The sequence below is a fragment of the Mandrillus leucophaeus genome, unplaced genomic scaffold (assembly GCF_000951045.1).
Source record: "Mandrillus leucophaeus isolate KB7577 unplaced genomic scaffold, Mleu.le_1.0 Scaffold549, whole genome shotgun sequence".
In the NCBI taxonomy this organism is placed as follows: domain Eukaryota; kingdom Metazoa; phylum Chordata; class Mammalia; order Primates; family Cercopithecidae; genus Mandrillus; species Mandrillus leucophaeus.
Window position 1 is genome coordinate 1,321,425 of NW_012105908.1, and position 23,154 is coordinate 1,344,578.

Sequence of the window (23,154 nt, forward strand, 5' to 3'; positions counted from 1 at the left end):
TGTTAGCCAGGATGGTCTCGATCTCCTGACCTCGTGATCCGCCCGTCTCGGCCTCCCAAAGTGCTGGGATTACAGGCTTGAGCCACCGCGCCCAGCGCCTTGTCACTAATTTTTCAATTCTTTCCAAGTCTGTGAGCAAGCAGCCAAGCCATTAGCTGTTGCCTGCGAGTCATTACAGATTTGTATCCCAGGCCATTTCTCCTTCCGCATGAAGAGGAAGACTAGATGTACCACTCGAAGTTCTGCCCACCAGGATAATTTGCCTTCATCACTGCCTTTCAGGGCCATCTTTAAAAGTGTAGTGCTAAAGGCATCCACACCATGAGGATTCATTTGTAGACAAGGCCTGTTGTTTATCTTTTCCTGCTAACTGGATATAGGGCACTCGCCCTGAGGTCACAGGTGTGGGTAAGGGTGAGGTGGTGGAGCAGTGGCTGCTGGAGTCGGGGCAGTGAGAGGCAGCTGTTGGTGCCGTTTGTGCACGCTTTCTGGATCTTCTTGGGTTTAGTCTCCTATATACCACTTCCAATTTGTCATGGAATGTTGCTGTACACGTCTGACTTGGTGGTTTGGTGAATTTAATTCATGCTGGACAGTTGGGTTGCACTGTCAAGTTGGTATCCCCTGGTGAAGCGTAAAGCCTCTACCAGGTCCCAGTAGCCAGACATCGGCTGCTTTTAGGATGGAGAATAGTTGTCAGCAGAGGAGAGCATTTGGGGCTTGTCGGCCACCCCAGTGGAACTCCACAGACACTCTCCATACCATTGGGTCTGTTGGTAATAAAGTTTAAGTGGCAGGGCAGCTTGCACCACAGCATCAACCTGCTGAAGAATCCTCTTTTGATTTCTGCTAAACTCTAAACTGTCAGCCTTTTGGTTTTCCTGGCAAATGAACCGTAATCACACATACTCATACTTGCCATATATTGCTTCCCCAAACAAAAGAGGGCCACCAAGCATCATGCCTTCTTTGTGGAAGTTAGTGCAAAGTGCAGCAACCTGGCTCTTACTTTAGAGGGAAGTCCTGCCACACCGCACTCCACTGGACCCCTAGAAACTTCACTATTACAGGCCCACGTGAAGTTCCACAGGGATTATCTCCTGACCTCTGGCATGCACATGTCTCCTTAGGTATCTAGGATCGTTAATATGATCTGATCATAAGACCAATTAGTATAATGTCGTCAATATAATGGACCAGCATGATGCTCTGTGAGATATCAAGTTCATCACAATCTTTCCAAGCTATGTAGATATAAAAGCTGATTTAGTCCTGAGGATCAGGGGTCAGGTAATAGTAAATGTTGGCCCTGACAGTAAAGATGCTACAAATTAAACTGCAGCTTTGATTGTCATTATCATCATCAGATTTTGTTTTTGATAATCTGTGGTCATTCTTTATAACCCAACTGACCTTTGTTTTAGGCAAAACTGTGATAAATTAGGGATGTGATGGGAACCACCATCGCTTTGTCTCTCGGGGTTTTGATGGTGGCACTAATCTCTCTCCTTCCAGATATGTATTTTGTCTTTGCTTTTCTACCTTGGCTGAGAGTGAGCACTGGGGAGAGGAGGATAGTTGCTGGGGTTTCCACTTGATTCTTCCTACCGTAATTTAGCCTTCACTCAACAGGTTAGGAAACGAGTGTAGAGATTTTGCTAATTACACTGTTATACCTATTTCTGCTGCACAATACATCTGGATTTGGGGATGGAGCTACCAGATAGGTCCACAGCCCCATTGGTCCTACAGTTACATGGACCTGGGTCACAGTTGTTTCCAGCACTGACTTTCATTAGGCCCTGCTCTAACAGATGCCCTACACTGGGATTTTAGATTTCTGTATAGCCAGTGTGTATATAACCAGTGAAATCTAAATAAGGTTTATGCATCGTACCAATGTTGATTTCTTGACTACACTATGGTACTACAGTGGTGTAAGATTTCAGCATTGGGAGCAGGGGAGTTGTGGGCAGAGCTTCCCTGTAGGTTTCTCTGTAATCTTGTGAATCTACAATTATTTAAAAGAAAAGAAAATGTTAACAGGTGTAAAAGTGTTTATTTTGCTAGGCTGTTGAGAGGATTAGAGTAAAATGCATATAGTATTATAATGTCTAGCACAGAGTAGGTTTTTAATCCATTATATTCACACAAACACAGACACACACACACCTCTGAATGCTTGACATTCCTAGCCTCCTACCAGCAAGGCATGAGCTTTGAGTTGTCTGTGCATTGGCTGTATTGTACATGCCTCACACTGTATTCTTATTTTCCCTTTTGAACCAGGGCACCACTGGTAAAGCAGCTGTCTGAGATAATGCCTACATCGTTGGTCTCTGGCCCAGGGAGCTCCCTGGCTACTCTGGGGTGTACTGGTAGCCACAGACTCACTCCACAGTACCTGGGCTGAGTGAGATCCAGCTGGTCAGCCTCACCCATGGTGGTGAGGGTGGTGGTAGAGGTGACAGTGGGAAGAGTCAGGTTTAGAAATAGAGGCTCCTGAGATGAGAATGCTGAGAAGAAGGCCAGGGGGCGATTGGAAACTCCACCCTGGCCATGCCTCATAGAACTGTGGCTCTGGCCACTCATGGGCAGTTCTGCTGCAAAAGATGGGCCGCTGCTCATCTTCCTACTGATGCTTGTTGAAGAGCTTGGGCACGATGTCTAAATATGTAATTAAAGTTAATCTTGTTACCATTACCTTATTCATTACAGTGATTTTCTGGTGGCTTTTATGGATCATTGTAAAACTGGTTTTGAATGAAATATGTCTCCTTACTTTTTCCGTCTTAATTTTTAAGACTGCCTATGTTCTTTGGTTGCTAAGTAACATGCCTATAATGTGTTATCACAGTGGCTCTATCTGAATAATTTCAGTAATCGCTTAGGAGATTGCTTTAATAGTATATCATCTTAAATGGGAAGAAATGACTAATTCTAGGCTGTTTGGAGAAAACTAACTGAAGCATTTCCTCAAAGACAGGAGGTTTGTCAGCCAAGGAACTTAAAGACAGAGCACATAACCTCTAACTCAGGGCAGTTCTTTTTCAGAAGTTTCCCCCCTGCCTCAGTGTCTCCAGATAGAACACACCTGCTCCAGGGACTTCGAAAGTTTTAAAGAACCAAAGGACCCAGGAGAGGAGATTTTAAACAAGGAATATTTGAGAATATTAAGGAACATTTTGTTGTCATGACTGGGAAAATTGCATTTATTACAACCCCATAAATACAGATGTGAAATGCAGAAGTAAGGCAGTGTTGGTCTTGTGAAAGCTGGGCAGAAACACGAGCAGAGTTAACTGTGGAGCTATCATTACGGTTAACCCATGGGAGCCCCTGGATCTGAGAGCAATCAGCGACACTGCAGATGCAGCTCTCTGAAGCTGAGTTTTCTTCTTCCTCCTAGATGAGCATCCTGGAAGAGGAAGCCAGGAGCTCAGAAATGTGTTCATCTCAGCTGGAGACCAACAGGACTAAGACTGTGAATTTGAGCCCCAAACGGAGGCAAAGTGAGTGTTGTTCTCATGTCCAGACCCTACTCCAACCCTGACCATGTCATGGAAGTCTACAGTCTGGTTCGGGTGTACAAATGGCACGAGACACATTCAGATTTCTCTTATTCTGCAGAAATGTCTCCCTCAGTCTTCTCTTTTCTCACTTCTTGACTGGCTGTTTTCCCTACTTTAGCACCAAACTTTCACTGTCTCCACGGTCTCACCTCATTGTCTTTTCATCCAGTTGTCATCTGGATCACCACCCTCCTTCCCAACTAATGACTAAACTGCTCTTCCTAACGTCAATCTGATGTCCCTAATGCCAGCTTCCCCCGCCTACCTTCAACCCTCCACCTGATGGGTATCTCTGCTGCACCTGCTGTGGGGCACTGGCCTGCCCCTGCTTCTTCTCTCTTGGTCTTTCTGCAACTCCATTTCCTACTTCTCCTCCTATTTCTCTCCATGTTTCTTCTTGGTCTCCTTTGCTGCCTCCTCTTTGTCTTTCCACTCTGTGATTGTTGGTGTTCTGAAGGATTCATTCCTTAGCCCTTCGTCTCTTTGCCTCTGTCCTGGTCACTCTTCCCTGACAAATCCAGAACCATCTTATTTGTGGTACTTTGTGCCACATGCCATACAGAGATGAATAAAACATGATTCCTGACCTCACAGCACACACTAGGTCTACAGGGAAAGATAGGCAATGAAATAAAGAAAAGTAATAAAATGTTAGTGATTCCATGGTACAAGTTTGGATGATATGATGGGGGCAAAAATTCATTCTACATGAAGAGAAAGAACAGGCAGAACAATGCCCTACTGGAGGACTTACCATGTTGCATAATAGAAGTGAAGGGTTTTCAGGTCTAAGGCATGCATAATAATGCACACAGAAAATGAATAAACACAAGTGTGTGTGTGTGTGTGTGTGCATTTCTGGGCGGGGGATGGGGTGTGCAAGGAGGGCTTGGAGTAGCTGACGCAGAATGGAGGAGACATCTAAGTGTCTTGGGGCAGTGCTATTTCCCAATTATATAAAAATATTTCTTTATTTTAATATCCTGCACAGCCATACAGGAACATTGCTGCCTTCCTCCTTGGACTGGGAATTCCATGAGGACAGACTACATCTTAATCATTTCTGTGACCCTAGCTCTTAGTATAGTACTCTGTTTATAGTGAGTGGCTGATGTTTTGTGAACTAAATAGAGTGCAATTAATGGCTTAGTAAAACCCTTCACCTCTATTCAGGAAAGCAACTCAACTCACAAGAGTACATTGGCAAATGAGTCATGTAGAATAGGTTTGGCTGTGATAACAAGTAACTCCAAATCTTAGTGGTTTATTACACAGAGGCTTATTTCTCACACATATGACTTGTCCATCGCAAGACATCTGGGGGCTCTGCTACATATCTCCTCTCTCAGGGACCCAGGCTGATGAAATAACCACCATCTGAAACAGGTGGTCAACACTGCAGAGGAAAAAAAGAGAATGTGACAAATTGTGCACTAACTCTTAAAGCATATGCTGGAAAATGAAATGTCACTTTGCTTACATTTCATTGACCAAAGCAAGCCTTATTTGATGTCACATTTTCTTTTATGAAAGACAGTCTTCATAGGTGCAACATGATTGCTAGCTGTGGGCCCCATGCTTTGCTAGGATCTGTCGGGGAAACGGATAAGGGAATGCCCCTGCTCTTTGGAGGATCACACTATAGTGAGGAAGATGGGTATATAAACAGATGTGCTGTAATAGGTCTTAGGGGGAATGAGCTTTTAATGGACTGAAAAGAGATTTCTCTCTCTCTTTCTTTCCCCTTCCTTCCTTCCTTCCTTCCTTCCGATTCTTCCTCTTTTTCTTCCTTCTCCTTCTCCTTCCCCTTCCCCTCTTCCTCCTCCTCCTCCTCTTCTTCCTCTTCCTCTTCTTCCTCTTCTTCTTCTTCTTCTTCCTCTTCTTCCTCTTCTTCTTCTTCTTCCTTCTTCCTTCTTCCTTCTTTCTTTGAGGCTGAAGTGCAATGGTGCAATCAGAGCTGATTGCCACCTCTAGGTTAACTCCTTGGCTCAAGTCATCTTCCCGCATCAGCCTCTTGAGTAGCTAGGATCACAGGTGGATGCCACCATGCCTAGTTAATTTTTAAACATTTTGTTATTATTTAGAGAGGATGTTGTTATGTAGGCCAGGCTGGTCTTGAACTCCTGGGCTCAAGTGATCCTCCCTCCTTCGCCTCTCCAAGTGCTAGGATTACAGATGTGAGTAGCCACACCCTGCCAAAGAGGGAGTTTCTGCCATAAACTCCACGGGGGTTCAATTTCACGCCAGCTTACCAGCCCCTCATATGGATAGCATACAGGCTTGAGATCTGTGAACCTCTATATCCAACATATATTTTTACATTTGTACTATCAAGCATTGTTGGGACTATTTGTTATGTCTCAGTGTCTCCTCTCACCCTCCAGCTAGAGAACAAGGACACCAGGACAAACAGACACAATTCCATTAGGTAGCACTGGTCTCTGTCACCTCAGTGCCTAGCAGTGGTGGTAGAAGGTGGTACTTAATATGAGGACGTACTTGGCACATAATGAATGAATGAGCAGATGAATGAATGAATAAATGAATGGCCATTCTTACATTAAGTACCATTCTTGTAGCTTCTCATTTCTTGTTCTTCCAGGAGTCTTCACTCAGCTCCTGGGTACACACCTCTCAGTTTGGACATAGATTTCATTGCCTGTTTTCTCGCTTTTCCTCTGCCTTTGTTCTTAGCACATGGCTCCTGACAAATGGCATTACTGTGACCCTTGTCATTGCAGCTTCTGTTTGTCTTCCAGGGTTTCTCCACCTCTCACACTCTCTCGCCCCCTCTGAATTGAGGCCTGATTCACGCTGCAGTGTTCATTCTAAGGAGCAAGAAGCAGCTGGAAAATCCACACTGTTTTCTATGTTTGCTGTGGGTACTGAGTGGAATAGCACGCCCCCAAAATTCATGCCTAGCCAGGATCTCAGAATGTGACCTGATTTGGGGATTTGAATCAAAATGTCAAAGAGACATCTGCGCTCCCATGCTTTTTGCAGCCCTCTTCACAATACCAAGACGTGTAATCAATCTAAGTGTCCGTCAATGGATGAATGGATAAAGAAAATATGGAGTATAGACATAGTAGAATGATAGTCTTAAAGAAGAGGGAAGTTCTGTCACTTGTCACAACATAGATGGACTTGGAGGACCTTATGCTAAATGAAATAAGCCAGGTAGAGAACAACAAATGCTGCATGTTCTTACTTATTTATGGAATTGAAAATGGTTGAGCTTATAGAAGCAGAGGGTAGAATGGTGGTTCCCAGAGACTGCAGGTTCAGGAGAGTGTGGAGATGCTGGTCAAAGGCTACAAAGTTTCGGCTAGAGAGGAGGAATAAGTTTAAGAGGTCTATTGGCCAGGCGCAGTGGCTCACGCCTGTAATCCCAGTACTTTGGGAGGCCGAGGCGGGCGGATCACAAGGTCAGGAGATCGAGACCATCCTGGCTAACATGATGAAACCCCGTCTTTACTAAAAATGCAAAAAATTAGCCGGGCATGGCGGTGGGCGCCTGTAGTCCCAGCTACTTGGGAGGCTGAGGCAGAAGAATTGCTTGAACCCAGGAGGCGGAGCTTGCAGTGAGCAGAGATCACACCACTGCACTCCAGCCTGGGCGACAGAGCGAGACTCCGTCTCAAAAAAAAAAAAAAAAAAAAAAAAGGTCTATTGCACAGCACTGTGGCTGTAGTTAATAATAATGAATATTTCAAACTTGCTAAAAGTAAGTTTCAAATGTTCTCACCACAAAAAATGAATATCTGAGGTGATGAATATGTGAACTGCTTGACTTAATCATTCCACATTGTATACCAGTATTATAACATCATATTGTACTCCATTAGTATATTATAAAATTATAATTTGTCAATTTACAAGGACTAGAAAAGAAACGTGACCTTATTTGGAAATGGGGTCTCTGTAGGTCAGATGTAATTAGTTAAGTTAAGACAAAGTCATACTATAGGATAGACTGTAATTCAATGACTGGTGTCCTTATAGGAAGATAAAACAGGGACACAGACACACACACACACACACACACACACACACACACACACACACACCCCACCCCATCACCACCAGCAACCATCAGAAGTAGGAAGGGTAATGGAAGCTGTCCTTAGAGTCATTAGGGAGAGCCTGGCCTCTCGAATGTGAGAGGGCACATTTCTGTGGTTTTAAGCCACTCAGTCTGTGGTGATTTGTTAAAGCAGGCCCAGGAGGCGAAGCCATGTTGCTCTTGTCTGGTTTTGCACTGGTAAATGAAACAGCAGCTTCTTTTCCCCATCAGTCTTCCCAGTCCTGGCACCTGGGCAGATGCTCCAGCCTCTGAGCTTTTGCAAACTGAGAGGGCGAGGCAAGCGACTTTACGGTAGTCTTCCCAAAGGTCCTCAACCCAAACACCCATTCCCTGTGGGCTCTGCTTCCTCATAATGGCCAAGTTGTCTTCGTGGTGCTCAGGTGTGATCAGATGAGAGCTAAAGGAGAGGCAAGGAAGAAATCTCCCTAGGTCTTAAGAGGTGGGGGCCAAGAAGGAAGGGTCAAATGGGAACTCTGTCTTCCAGCCTTGCTCTCTGGGGCCCTGAGAAGGTGGTTAGTGAAATGGTCAAGGAAGTCATAATAAATGTCCTTGTCCTACAGGTTCTGTCCTTCTCACGGCTCAGCTCTCCTTTCCTGTTCTCTACCACCCCCACCCCTCTCCCAGCTACCACAACTCCCCAAATGCAGAATTAGTTCACTCCTATAAACTAATGCCAATGGCTCATAGGAGGATGAGTAGCAGGAGTAATGCCAATAGCTAATACTTATTATGAAGTACTTATTATGTATCATGCAGCCTATTTAGTGATTTACAAATAGTAACCCCTTTTATCCTCACAACACCCCTATGGGTTAGGTGATATTATTATCCGTACTTTATAGACGAGGAAACCAAGACCCAGAGAAGTCACACAGCTTGCCCAAGATCACGCAGCCAGCAAGTGGCAGAGGAAGGATTTGAACCTGGCTAGTCAGACTACAAAGCCCCTGTAACCTGATGACTACTATTCATTCCAATTCAACAGACCTTCGACTGTGGCCATAAACATTTCTAAGATATGACTATTTTTAATCTACAAAATGGCAATTTCATATAGTTCAAACCACACATACCAAGAATCCTGAGCTAAATTCTGTACGTAACAAGCACAACAAGATGGCTGGGATAATGTAATTCATTTTCTTCTTTTTCTTAGCATAGCACCTTCACACATTAGGTATCATACGATGAGAATTGATTGTGGAGTAGGACAAACTTTGATTCAGATCTGGGCTCTGTTACTTACTGACCATGTGCTTTTATGTACAAGTTATTTCTCTTCTTTGAACTTCAGTTGAACTTCCTCTCTGTTATCTATAAAATATGGGATATTACTTCTTATATCACAAGGTGGCTGTAAGGATAAAATGAAATAATGTGTTCAAAAGTATCTAGAGCACAACACATATTATGGATAGGAAAGGGAGACACACTGCACCCAACATCCAGTAACTTACAGTCAGGAGGAAGGAACAAAGTTATTTGTAAATAATTCTTACACGATGCACAGCTGGCCAACCGGAAGATGGCCCACCAGAAATTAAATTTGGGTTCTTCTCTCACTTGACAGAAGTTGCCAGCTGCTTCTGGTGTGTGCGTCAGTGGACAAATGCACGGAAACAGACCTCCTGGGAAGAACTGATGGAGGTGCTAGTGGAGGGTGAGTGGTCCCCTCATCCCAGGAGAAGTGTGTAAAATAAGCCTTTATTTCCTGAGTGACTGAGGCAAAACCACCTCAGCTCTAGGTATAACCGGTAGCCTAAGGAGTCCAGGGTTTCCTGGGAGGGAAAGCAGTGATATTCCAATCAGAAACATTAGTAAACCGAGGGTAGCACTGCAATTCAATTGACGTATATCAAGAAAAGCAGGGTCAGCAGGCTAGAGAGGAAAAACGATGGCAGTCTGGTGGGTCCAAAACATTTCTCCTTAAATTATGCTATAATACTATATAAACAAAAATTGCTACAAGTAAGATTTGCCCTCAAAATTATCCTCAGAAAAGAGTCACTTATAAGAAAAGTTTCTTGTGTTTCAGGGCATATACTCAATTACGTAATTGTGAACAACAACCTTTTCTCCTCTTTGTTGAGAAGAGCATTAGCCTGATATAACCTCCATTAATTCTAGTTTTAGGCACATATGAGTCATCTGATGGAATGAGAGCTGGAGAGAGATTAAATAAAATTTACCAATTGATCCGAGGAGGAATGGCTTCATAATAGCATGTCTTCAGTATCGTTTCAAGCAAGCCTTTGAAAGATCACTTAGAGGCCCGGCACAGTGGCTCACGCCTGTAATTTCAGCACTTTGGGAGGCCGAGGCAGGCAGATCACTTGAGGTCAGGAGTTTGAGACTAGCCTGGCCAACATGGCAAAACCCTGCCTCTATCAAAAATACAAAAATTAGTTGGGCTTGGTGGCGCATACTTGTAGTCCCAGCTACTTGGGAGGCTGAGGCAGGAGAATTGCTTAAACCTGAGAGGTGGAGGCTGCAGTGAGCCCAAATCACACCACTGCCCTCCAGCCTGGGTGACAGAGCAGGACTCTATCTCAAAAAAAAAAAAAAAAAAAAAATTACTTAGTAGAGTGATACAGAATGTGGTTCCACCGTGAAAATCAAGAACATCAAGATTATGCATTGTGTTACTCTATGATCAAGATTATGCATTTTGTTACTCTATTATCAAGATTATGCATTGTGTTACTCTTTTTTCATGGTTGTTGTAACAAATTACTTCAAATGCAATGGCTTAAAACAACTCTGACTTATTAGCCCCCCAGTTCTGGAGCTTAGAAGTCCAAAAAGCGTCTCACTGGGCTAAAATCAAGGTGTCCAGAGGGCTATCTTCCCTCTAAAGTGTCTATGGAAGAATCCCTTATCTTGCCTTTTCCAGCTCCTGCAGGCTGCACGCCTGACTCACGGCTGTCTCTTCCATCTTGAGAGTAGGTTGGGTCATTCTCGTATCACATTACTGTGACCTACCCTTCTGCAGTCTCTTCCACATTTAAGAACCCCTGTGATTATATTAGATGTTCCTGGATGATCCAGGATAATCTCCATATTTTAGGGTCAGCTGATTAGCAATCTTAATTTCATCTGCCACCTTAATTCCCCTATGCTATGTAACCTAACATATTCACAGGTTCTGGGGGTTAGCACGTGGACATCTTTGGGGGTTCATTATTTTTCCTACCACGTGCACCTATAAGATTAAAAAAATAAAAATGAAAGGACCTCTCCTAACATAATGAGAATGGCTAGTTGAGGTCTGGGATAAATACCCTCTGACAATGCAATGTGTCAAGCAACACATATTACCAGGAAGTTAATCTACTTGGAAAATTCTTAGATGACTCAAAAGTCATTTGTTAGAAATTGACTCTGATGATCAAGAAATATAAAAATTTGGATAAAATTGTTGCATAAATGAGAGATGAGAAAAAGCAATATTTAAAAAACAGTATGAGTAGTTCATTAAATATGTTAAGCAGATATTTGACTATTTTTGCTATACCCCTAAGGGTTATATATTTGAGTTAGTCAAAGCACTTATTTTTTAGGTATTTTTATTTAAAAGCAGGATCCTCTGGTATTGGGATCACCTTATATTTGAGCATATGATAAACATTTCTTTATTATAAAATTAATATAAGATCTAAATAAAAATTCAAATGGTCAGGGGGTACATAGCTCCTTTTTGTCTTTCAGGCATCAGCTCAAAACCTCTTCTTCAGTGAGACTTTTCCTATGCCCATGTACTCTCTATCAAATAATGTCAGCTCAGGCTGCCATAACAAAATACCACAGCCTTATGGCTTACCCAACAGGAACTTATTTTCTAACAGTTCTGGAGGCTGCAAAGTCCGAGATCAAGGTGCTGGCTAACTGGGATCCTTGGTGAAGGTTCTCGTCCTGGCTTGTAGATGACTGCCTTTTTGTGGTGTCCTTAAAAGTCAGAGAGAAAGAGCAAGCTCTTTTGTGTCTCTTCTTATAAGGGCACTAATCCCATCACAAGGGCCCTCATCTAACTCTGGTCACCTCCCAAAGGCCCAGTCTCCAAATATCATCACAGTGGGGATTAGAGCTTCAACATAGAACCTTGGGGGGCTACAGTTCAGTCTGTTGGGCTTGGTGCACTGTTCCAGTTCTCATAAACTTATTACTTAAACTATTACTGAATATGTAGTATTACATAAACTTATTACTAGTTGAAATTAGCATCTATTTAATTGCTTGCTAATGGCACACATCCCACTATTAGAACATAAACTCCACCAGAGAAGACCATGTCAGTCTTTCTCAATAGCCCCGATCTTTGAGCCTCTATGAGCTGTCCCAGAATGGCACCAGCCCTTAAAACAAACTAGTGATTGATTTTACTGACCTATTTGCCAAGAAGACTATCTCACAATGTCTTGACTACTTATAGACTTTGCCGTGCTTTCTCCACAACAGAGTAGAAGGAATTATACCAGGATTGATTAGATGTGGAGAGGACCCAATGATGGATACATTCAAGGACCAGCAGTGCTCTTCAGAGCTGCGTTGCTCAACTTTACAAAGTGAAGACATTTATGTGGCTTATGCCTCAAGGCACTGCTCATCTGGCCAGTCAAGTGAAAAATGAATGGTGAGGATCTTTCCCTGGCTGCAAGCCTGTATGTTGATGATGAAACAAAGGCTCCGAGAGGATGAGTGACGAGCTTGAGATCTCAGCTCTAGGGACAGAAGGAATTGGGGTTAGAATCCAGGTTCCCTGGCTCCCACTGAAGAGCATCCTCATGACAGCCCCACTGCCTCTTCCTGTTTTAGTTGAAAAGCCATCTAAAGCCAGCCTCTGCTCAGATGCAGGCTCCAGTAGTTTGGTGTCAAAGGCCATCCTTTGCCATTTGCCCAGAGGGAAATGGAACAGAAAAAAGTTCCAAATGTGTTCCCTAGTGTGCTGTGTCTACTCATCGCCTGCGTGGCTTGGCAGAGGCAGCCTGTGTTTGGGGCTGAGAATACCTTGTTCCCTTTAGTAGTTGTGAACATGAGGTTATGGCAAGAAAAACCTAACCAAGGAAGGAGGAGAGGAGTGACTAGAACTAGGATCATCAATCCAGCTGGTTCATAGGGTTCACTGGGAATCCACCCTCACTCTGAAGGTCTTCTTCAATCAATTTCCACCATTTCTGTTGAAAACACAGACACACTACTAATGTATTCATTAGAGAATACACTTTTTAAAATTGGCAAGTAAGCAAATGGTGAGCAGGCTGCATTCAGTATCAATTTGTCTTCAGAGAGTAAAGCAGGCGAAAGACGACTTCTTCATGAGCGCTCTTCTCACTTGAAATGCACACTGAGAAAGGAATGAAGCGCGGATTTAATCCAAGGCTTGGGTCATGTGTCGGGGCTCTGGGACGGCAGCACTGCCAAAGTGCCTTCAGATAAACCGAGACTGTGTCTGAAAAGCCTCCGTGGCCATTTGCAGTCAGGCGCAGTCATGTAAGATTCCTGAGGCCTCTGGCAGGCTCCATGGTGGAAACACCAGCAGGATTGGCTCAAGCCTGAGTCTGGGAAGAGCCGGGCATTGAGGTCACACTCCTCCTACTGTCCCTACACATGTGGGGAGGCAGAGCTCCCCTGCTGGGTGAGAATACTGCTCCTGGCTGCAGGGGCCATGGAGCACCCCACTTAGTGCTGACAGCACCCTACATCCCACATCCACTCACTCTCCACCAAGGACTTCCATGGCCACCCCACTGTGTACAGAGATATAAGAAAAAAAATGGTGATACCAGTTGGAATGGTGATCATTAAAAAGTCAGGAAACAGGTTCTGGAGAGGATGTGGAGAAATAGGAACACTTTTACACTGTTGGTGGGACTGTAAACTAGTTCAACCATTGTGGAAGACAGTGTGGCAATTCCTCAAGGATCTAGAACTAGAAATACCATTTGACCCAGCCATCCCATTACTGGGGATATACCCAAAGGATTATAAATCATGCTGCTATAAAGACACATGCACACGTATGTTTATTGCAGCACTATTCACAATAGCAAAGACTTGGAACCAACCCAGATGTCCATCAATGATAGACTGGATTAAGAAAATGTGGCACATATACCCCATGGAATACTATGCAGCCATAAAAAAGGATGAGTTCATGTCCTTTGTAGAGACATGGATGAAGCTGGAAACCATCATTCTAAGCGAACTGTCACAAGAACAGAAAACCAAATACCGCATGTTCTCACTCATAGGTGGGAATTGAACAATGAGAACACTTGGACACAGGGTGGGGAACATCACACACCTTTGCCTGTCATGGGTTGGGGGATTATGGAAGGGATACCTTTAGGAGAAATACCTAATGTAAATAATGAGTTAATGGATGTAGCAAACCAACATGGCACATGTATACATATGTAACAAACCTGTACGTTGTACACATGTACCCTAGAACTTAAAGTATAATTAAAAAAAAAAAAGAAAAGAAAAAAAGGTGATAGAGGTGGTGGAGGAGAGTAGAGAAGGAAGCAAAAGGAAAGCACAGTGAGTGCGTTTGGGGAGGGAGATTGGGAGTGAATGCAAAAAAGTGGAGCACATGGCATTGATTGCTTAGTGAGCCAGATTGCATCATTGGCCCCACATCGTTACTTTTCTTTTTGTTTTCTTTGAGAGACAGAGTCTCACTGTGTCACCCAAGCTAGAGTGTAGAGATGATCATAGCTCACTGCAGCCTCCACTTCCTGGGCTCAGGTGATCCTCCCACTTCAGCCTCCTGAGTAGCCTGGACTAGGAGAGCACACCACCACATCCAGATACTTTTCCTATTTTTTGTAGAGACAGGGTTTCACCGTGTAGCTCAGGCTAGTCTCAAACTTCTGGGCTCAAGCAATCCTTCTGCCTTGGGCTCCCAAAGTGTTGGGAATACAGGCATGAGCCACTATGCGGGACCACATCCTCACTTTTCCTTGGACCCACACTCTGTGCCAGGTGACTTTGCAGCTCCTTCCACTAGTAGGTTTCTCCAGCCCTGACTTCAGGTTTGGCCATATGACTAGCTTTGGCTGATAGAATGAGACAGCAGGTGACAGTGTCCTGGTCATCAGTCTAGACGGTAGGAGGCCCTGCGTGATCCTGCTTGCATTCCTGTGTCTGGGCCTTTGCTATGAGAAGAGCATTCCTCAGTAGCCTGCTGGTCCAGAAGGAGGAGGGACTCGTGGAGCAGAGCCTAGCTCCGTGTGGACGTCCTGGTGATCTATAGTTTCTGAACAAACTCAACTGAGAGCAGCAGAACCATCTGATGAGCTCAGTGGGATCAGCTGACCTCTATGTCCCAGAGAAACAATAAATGGGTGCTGTTTTAAACCACTGAATTTTGGAGGTTTGTTGCATGTTGATAGTGTGAGAGTTGCAGATAGTAGGATGAAATCACTTTTGTCAGACTCAGGCAAAATAGAGCTGGGAAGGCCAGACGGAGAGGAGGCTCATGCTTATGTGTCTGGGGTAAGAACTACTTCCAGGGACTTTCTAAAAACCTCTGGAGTCCTTCATGCATCTCCTGCTTTGATAAGGTTCATCATCAGACCTTCTTTAGAACTGCGCTAATTCACATAACATGTTCTTGAAAGAACAGTTGCCTGGTAATGACATCTCCACCAACGAACTGACAAGAACTCTGGCTTCAAACCTCTGGAACCGATGAACTCTGTTTCCAAGCAGCTTGGGTAAATCTGTTTTTTGCTAATAAAAGTCCCCTTACCCTTCCCTCACTGAATGCATTGGTGACTTGCCATTTCATGCATTCCAGATTATAATCTTATTTCTATTCCTGAGTTAACCCAGCATATTTAGAGATAATTTTTTCTGGTGTCTTTTTTGTGTAGTTAACTGATATACTTGCCTAACAGCCATACACCTTTCATCCTTGTTACATAGTCCTGTTCTTTTAATGATGGCAGTGTTACCATTTGCCACATAATTTCTCTTTTAGGGCTTTTTTTTTTTTTTTTTTTTTTTTTTTTTTTCCAGCTAGGGATGACCACAGGATCTAGTTTTGGCCAAGCAGACATAAAAGGAAATCTTATTTCTGGAAAAGATTTTCCAGAATTTTTTTTTGTATAGTTAACTGATATACTTGCCTAACAGCCACACACCTTTCTTCCTTGTGACATAATCCTGTTTTTTTAATGATGGCAACGTTACCATTTGCCGGATAATTTCTCTCTCGGGCTTTCTTGCAGCTAGGGATGACCACAGGATCTGGTTTTGGCCAAGGAGACATAAAAGGAAATCTTATTTCTGGAAAAGATTTTCCTCCCTGGTCCAATAGCAAAGTCCTTTTCTGTCTGTCCCTTTCTTTTCTGCTTGGGCATTGGCATGACTACATAATGCCTGGAACTGCGGAAGCCATCCGGTCACCATGAAGTCACAGGTTCAAGGATGAAGGATTTGCACACTGCGGGTGCCCAGACAGAAGGATGAGAAAAGCCTGGGTTCTTGATCACATCGCTGAGCAGCAGACAAACCCTGGGGCCCCCTACATCCAGCCTCTCATGTGGGAAACAGGAATTATCTTTATGGTTTTAACCACTGTCTGTTAGATTTTCTGTTGTGGCAGAAAAAGGAATTCTTCAGTGGCAAGGGACATGATGAAGGTGGAGGAGAGAGTGTGGGTGATAAGTTAGGATGTGTGTCATAGGGCAGTGAAATGAACATGGTACTGAGAATTAGGAGACCTTTTCCTATTTAGTAGAGTAACCCTGAGTAATTCGCACAACTCTCTTGGCTGCAACGTCCTCTTCTGAGAGAAGAAGGCATGTACCTGCATGATCGCTAAGGTTTTTACAGTTCTAACATTGATTCTGAACCTACTACAGCAAGGGCTCTGGGTGCCATAGCTGGGCAAATATTCACAGAGGATTTTGGAGAACTATTAATTATGTTCAAGGAAAAGATTGAGAATAGTGGTTTTATAGCAAATACTTAGCTCTGGGCTTGCAGATAATGAGTTTCTTTTTCATTTTTGACTTTGTGCTTCATGTAAGTGTTACCTGCTCTAGGGTACTTCCATGAGAGTGCTCATTAGAGGCTTCATTTACAAAAAACGATTTGCATGCAAGGGGCAAATGCTTCCTCTTCAGCAGCAGGTGTTGTGGGATGGAGAGAAACATGCTGGCTAATGCCTTGTCATCCAAATTCACAGAAATTTCTGGTATCCTGGGCAGGTTGAATACCATTCTAGGGAGAGAACGAAGGGAACACATCTGAATAAATTAGTCTATTTAGTTTTTGGTTCTGCAGAATAGAGCCTTGGCAGGATCCCAGAGAAGCATCAGCAGGGGGAAAAATCATGTTATTTTCTGTTCTAGCCAACAGCATTTTCCTGCCCGGACTGTGCAAAATGAACTTGCTTAGCTTTGCAGCCTTCTCCAGCTGCTGTTGTTTCTCTCTGGCCTTCTGGTCACATAAGGCCCTGGCTCAGTTAGGTTTATTCCATGCTGTCATTTTTCTCCCACACCATTTTTCTTTCATCTCTCTTTGCACTTCACCACAATGATATTCATTAAGCTCTTTTTCTTCCCCTTCCTCCTACCTTCTATTCTCTCTTCTTTATCATCCCCCGCCCCTTCTCCATCATCTGCTATGTTGTGAAAGCATTCTTTGACATTTCCACATCAATATTCCTAAAATCTACCAAGAATTCTGGGGAACACAATTGCTCGGAGGGGATCACAATTGTCTAATGTAGTCATACAAAAGTATTTTTTACCAGCTACTATTTGCTGTTCAAAGAGAAGTCCAAAGCTAGGATCCTGGCATGTTGGATAAAAGTAGAGTTTGGAAGAAGGGCTAATTTTAGAGTAGAACCAGGGCAGGGCAGTGGAGACCCCTTGAACATGTGAACTGCATTCATTCGTAGACACGTTTTACATTTACCAAAGATGACTGCAAAATTCTCGAACACTGAGCTTAAGACTATAAAGGGAGACAAATCACCAAATGCACCCCTTGTCATAGATGGAGATTTTTTTTTTTTTTTTTTTTGAGACAAAGTTTCACTCTTGTTGTCCAGGCTGGAGTGCAATGGCATGATCTTGGCTCACTGCAACCTCCGCCTCCTGGGTTCAAGCAATTCTCGTGCCTCAGCCTCCTAAGTAGCTGGGATTACAGGCACGCGCCACCATGCCTGGCAATTTTTGTATTTTTAGTAGAGACAGGGTTTCACAATGTTGGCCAGGCTGGTCTCAAACTCCTGACCTCAGGGGATCCACCTGCCTTGGCCTCCCAAAGTGTTGATTACAGACATGAGCCACTGTACCCGGCCCTAGATGGAGCTTTCATAGAGGAGGAGCAGATGGAGTTGTCAAAGCAAAAATGTCCACTTTCAGCCACATTTGCCCTAGGAGGTATCAAAATCAACGTTGTGTCTCTGCCTAACCAATTCTAAGCAACTGAAATGGACCCAAACACCAAACCCCTATGTGCCCAACCAAAGACTCTTGCTTGACCAGTGAATGACTGGATTTGTTTGAGTTAATTGGGTTCAGGCCTATGGATTCACTGGGGCCACCTGCAGTGCTGGTGTTCAAACCTTAATCTGTGAGCCGTCACTTTCTAGACTGAAAAATCCCTAACTTTCTCCCTCTCTGCTAACTATTCAGTGTATTTCTTTGCTAGTGTGTGCTTCCTTGCCTGGAAAGTTAATAAACTTGGTTTGGTGGTTTTTATTTATTTTATACCTCTGGTGGCCTAAGTTTTATTATTTTTCAGAATGCAGGCTGTCGGGGAGCCAACTATCACTTAATATCTGGCAGTGACACAGAAAAAATTCTGAGCATTAAGACCAACTGAAAGAAACTCCCAAACCAAACCAAACCAAGCCAAACCAAGCCAAACCAAACCAAACCAACCAAACCAAACCAAACCAAACCAAACAAAAAATATAAACCAGTAACAGCAGCAGCAACAACATAATAAGAACAAATCTCACTCATTAGACCACCTTGCTGGGAAATGCTACCCAAAATAATTTCCTGACTCAAGCCGTTTAAACTTGGAGTTGATTTCAACTGGACTAAGCCAATTTCAATAGTGGTCTAGATTTGAATACTGCTTCTAGATGTTTGTGTGACCTCCTTGTTTGGTATAGCATTCAAAGTCTAGTAGACTGATAAGGAACCAAAGCCATAGGGCTGGGTGCTGTGGCTCCTGCCTGTAATCCCAGCACTTTGGGAGGCCCAAGTTCAGGAGTTTATGACCAGCCTGCCCAACATGGTGGAACCCCGTCTCTACTAAAAATACAAAAAATTAGCCGGGCATGGTGGCAGGTGCCTGTAATCCCAGCTACTTGGGAGGCTCAGGCAGGAGAACCACTTGAACTGGGGAGGTGGAGGTCGCAATGAGCCAAGATCACACCACTGTACTCCAGCCTGGGAGACAAGAGCAAAACTCTGTCTCAACAAACAAACAAACAAACCCCCAAGAAAACAAAACAAAAAAAATGAACCAAGGCCATAAGGTTAACAAAAATCACTTGTCTGTTACTTTTGAATTTTTCACCATGTGTGCAGCACTATCTGGTGAATTTAGGTGGAAGCTGTGCATGTTTGACTTTTGTTCTATGAAACATGGATTTGCTCAGAAGAATCCTTCCAAAATTTTTGTTCAGTTTGTTTTGTGGTATTATTAAAGGAACCCAGGAGATTTTTAGTTCTAACTGGTGCTTCTACAGCACAACTTTCAAACCCTGGGTATTTTCTGAATCCTGTACATAGTTCCTCACTGAAGGAAACATCTGGCACTTTCCCCATAAGTGTACTTTCCTCTTACAACAAGATGCTGTTATGATGTGCTTTCCCCCTCATGGCAAATTACTAATGTGCTTCATATTTGAGAAGAGAGTTTGCTGAAAATGTAGCAGAATTTATTTGATGTACATCTTGCGGTAGCCTTAAAATATTACAACCCAATCTTGTTTCTGCCTCTGGCTGTTCCGATCTTTAAAAGATTTTGGTTTTTAAGACCAAGTACATGATGCTTTGCATGTCCTGAATAAGATTGTGATGCAATGTCTTTGATGGTGGCCTTCCCTCTTATTGCTATCTTCAAGTAAAGTTGATTCAGTGCCTACTGTTTGGGGCTTTATCCTGGGAATACACGAAATAATGTTTGAGTATCTTGCCTCTGCCTTCTGGGAGTTCAGCTTAAGCCATCTTCCTTCTTCCCTCCCTCAAACATTTGTTAACAGGCAGAAAAATGAACATAAGAGGAATTCTTCAATAATTTAAGAGACAGGCCAGAACAAAGGCTCCTCCAAAGAATGAATGTTTAATGGCATGTTTCCAGAATGTAGGCTGCAGGAGAATGTGCACCCGGGGTGGGAGTAGATCAAAGGAAGGAGGTTAAATTATGGTTTATTTCTGATCCTTTTGTAGAATTCTTTCTGCAAGACATAGTTTCTTGGAGGATGTATCAGTTATCAATCGCTGTATAACAAGCCACCCTAAAACTGAGTGGCTTAAAAAGCACAATGATTTATTATCTCTAATGATCCTGAGGGCTGGAAATCTGGCTGGTTCTGTTACTTGTCTTGCCTGGACTCACTTACTTGGCTGTCGTCACCTGGGAGTTTGGGGCTGAGGGTCTAAGATGGTATCACTTACTGTCAGCAGATGGTGCTGACTGTGGGATGGGGTATCTCTGTTCTTTTTTACACAGTCTGTTATCTTCCAACAGACCAGAATGGACTTCTTCACAGCATGGTGGTCTCAGGATCCTAAGACCTAACCTCCAGAACTTGCACGATGCTACTTCTGCTACATTCTATTGGTCCAAGTGGGTTTCAAGGACCTTCCAGATTCAAGAGGTGCAGAAAGAGACTCCATCTTTTAATGGAAGAACCAAAGGGACATAGACCCAGAAAGCCATGATTCACTGTCATTATTATAACAATCTGTCACAACAGAACTGGGGTCAGATGAAAGGGCATGAGGGGAGGGCTAGAAGATGCGGGGAGAATAATCTAAGAATTGAAGATGAAGACTTCCTTTAGAATCTTTGTTCTTGTCTGCAATTATAGGATTCTCATGTGTCAGCAAAGGGTAGGTTGTCCCCAGTTATTTGTTGCTGGGGAAACAGGCTCAAAGGGATGTATTAGTGAAGGAAAAATAATCAATGCTAGCAATTTTATTAATGTTTGGCACTTAGGGAAAAATATGTAAAATGGAAAAGCAGAACAAATAAGAATACCAAAGAGATATGGGGAGGTTATGTACCCAGATGTAAGTACACTAAAACAGAAGATTTTATCAGGAAATTATATATACATTCTATGCTATATGTATGTGTTTTAGCATGCACATGAAATTCTTCTGTAAGATAAAGTCAACTTAGGGTTGAAACTTTTAAAGGTGGTTTTCCTTTTTATAGCCCTGCAATTTAGGCAGGCCATCACAGGGCAAAAGACATGCGGGTCCTTTTATTCAAGTCTCTCAGAGTCACAATCATGAATTTCTTATACATAGTCAGGAAACATGTAACTCTTTATTAAAGGAATTTCACCTAAAATCCATTATAAACTCATTTTTTTAAAACATGAATTTTAGAAAAAATTCTCATGGCACATTTTTTCCCTTTCTCATCAATCTTTAACTTTTCCTTATTCATTTTCTCTGAATCTAAAATCAACAGTTTTTCCAAGTAGTTTCTGTCTTAGCAGTTACTATCATTCGTCTGTCGATGCCACAAGAACACTTCAGACTTCCTTCCGAGGTTAGTGGACTTAATTAAAGAAACAGCTTTAGTTTTCTTTCCAGCATACCATGTCTCTATTTTCTTTATCATGCAGAAGTGAAAAAATGTCAGATAAAAGAAGAAAGAGTCACAGAGATCATAGTTGTGTTTTTATCCACTGCTAGTTGACCCTTGAATTTATTTTTGCAGAACTTCCTCTTTTCCTCCTTTGAGTTGACTTCTCTAACCAGAGCTAGTCTGAGTCTGAATGAAACACAGGCAGCTTACACTTTCTTCATCCATCATAATCAATAACCACTTCCTTATAAGCTGTGGTAACTTCAGGCTTCTATGGCAACTTTCATGGTGGACCTACAAGAATTTTTAACAGTTTGAAAACCAATCTTAAAGGTTTGAAAGGGTGACTCACACCACTTTTATTACATAAATGCCTTCTTTATTCCTTGAGACAGGACAACTCAAGTAAATAAGGAAATAAACAAGAAAACAAAAATCACTCATTTGGAGATGATTACTCTTAAGTATATGTCTTAACTGTGCCCCACGCTGAGACATCTTTTTGAGAAGTGTTCTAGTAAGTTCTAAATGAGCTTACCTAATTCTCTTCCCTCGACAGCCCTCAAATAACACAAACAACGGCCCTCTTCACTCACCAACTCAAGCAATGGTGCGTCTCCACCTGGTGTTGTGGCATGGTGGGTCTCTGTGGCAAGGGCTTTGTCTCCATACTCTCTGTGAAGATGTTGAAGATGATCCTGAGGTCCCAGTTCTCTGGAAGGAGTCTTGGGGGTAGTTAGCCTCTGCTGAATCTCGGTATAGCAGTGCAAGGTCAAAACCCCAAATGCACTCAATCTTGAGTTATTGAAGCTGGATGAGAAGTGAAGTCATTATTGGGCACAACATCTGGTGTTTCAGTCCCAAGGCCACAAGCAGAATATTACAACCTCTGATGCTTAATGATTTTGCATTTCATATAGCAGCTTAAGTTTTTCACAGCCTGAACTCAATTAATTTTCACCGCCCACTGTGGAGGTGGAGAGGGAAGTGCCATATATTTTTGCAGTAGATGTGATAGCCTGTCACTCATTTGATGAACACCAAAACTTGGCCTGTACTTCAGAAGGACAAAGAAGCCTCCTGAGTGTCTGGTCTGTGGATCAGGTGCCTCAGGTCCTCTGCTCTCGACTATCAATCTTTTCAGCTGGCCTTTCGGAAGGCATTACAGGGCAAACCATACGTAGTTGAGACCAATGGCCTGTGCCCATGGGCAGACCTGTCTGTTGATGGGCAGAAAGGACAGCTCTAGATAACAAGCATGTGAACGACACCCCCTGGTGTTGGTGAGGATGGATCAACCGGCACAGACATAAACTACTGTCAGGGCTATAACAGAAGCAACCTTTCCTACCAACAGTGCTCAGGCAACAGAGTATCAGTGTGGTAATATATCATTATTCTAATTGGCTGTTTGGGCTTCATTGTATGGATATGCTATAATTTATTTAATCAACGTTTAAGTTGTTTCCAATTTTTCACCATTACAAAAATGTTTAATGACCATCCTTGTATATCTTTCTCTGTCACCTTGACCCATTATGGCCTTGGGGGGGAAAAAAAACCCCATGAATGGAATTGTTGATTCAAACTTTAAAATACTAATACATAGGGTCAAGTGACCATCTAAAAAGTTGTGTGCTAAAATTATAAATCAGTTACCTGTGCTTTATTTTAGTATTTTAATTAAAATGT

At 43.0% G+C, this 23,154-nt stretch overlaps 1 long non-coding RNA gene across 1 annotated transcript in view; it reads right to left on the reverse strand.

Annotated features, from left to right (window-relative positions):
* The window catches only part of LOC105552225, a 35,921-nt gene extending 13,241 nt beyond the window's left edge, over positions 1–22,680 (reverse strand). The window contains exons 1-3 of the long non-coding RNA XR_001007967.1: positions 22,059–22,680; positions 21,673–21,756; positions 17,929–18,052 (exon numbers count right to left, since the gene is read on the reverse strand). This is a non-coding gene — a long non-coding RNA (uncharacterized LOC105552225). The remainder of the gene's footprint in view (positions 1–17,928; positions 18,053–21,672; positions 21,757–22,058) is intronic.
* Between the last annotated feature and the right edge of the window lie 474 nt (positions 22,681–23,154).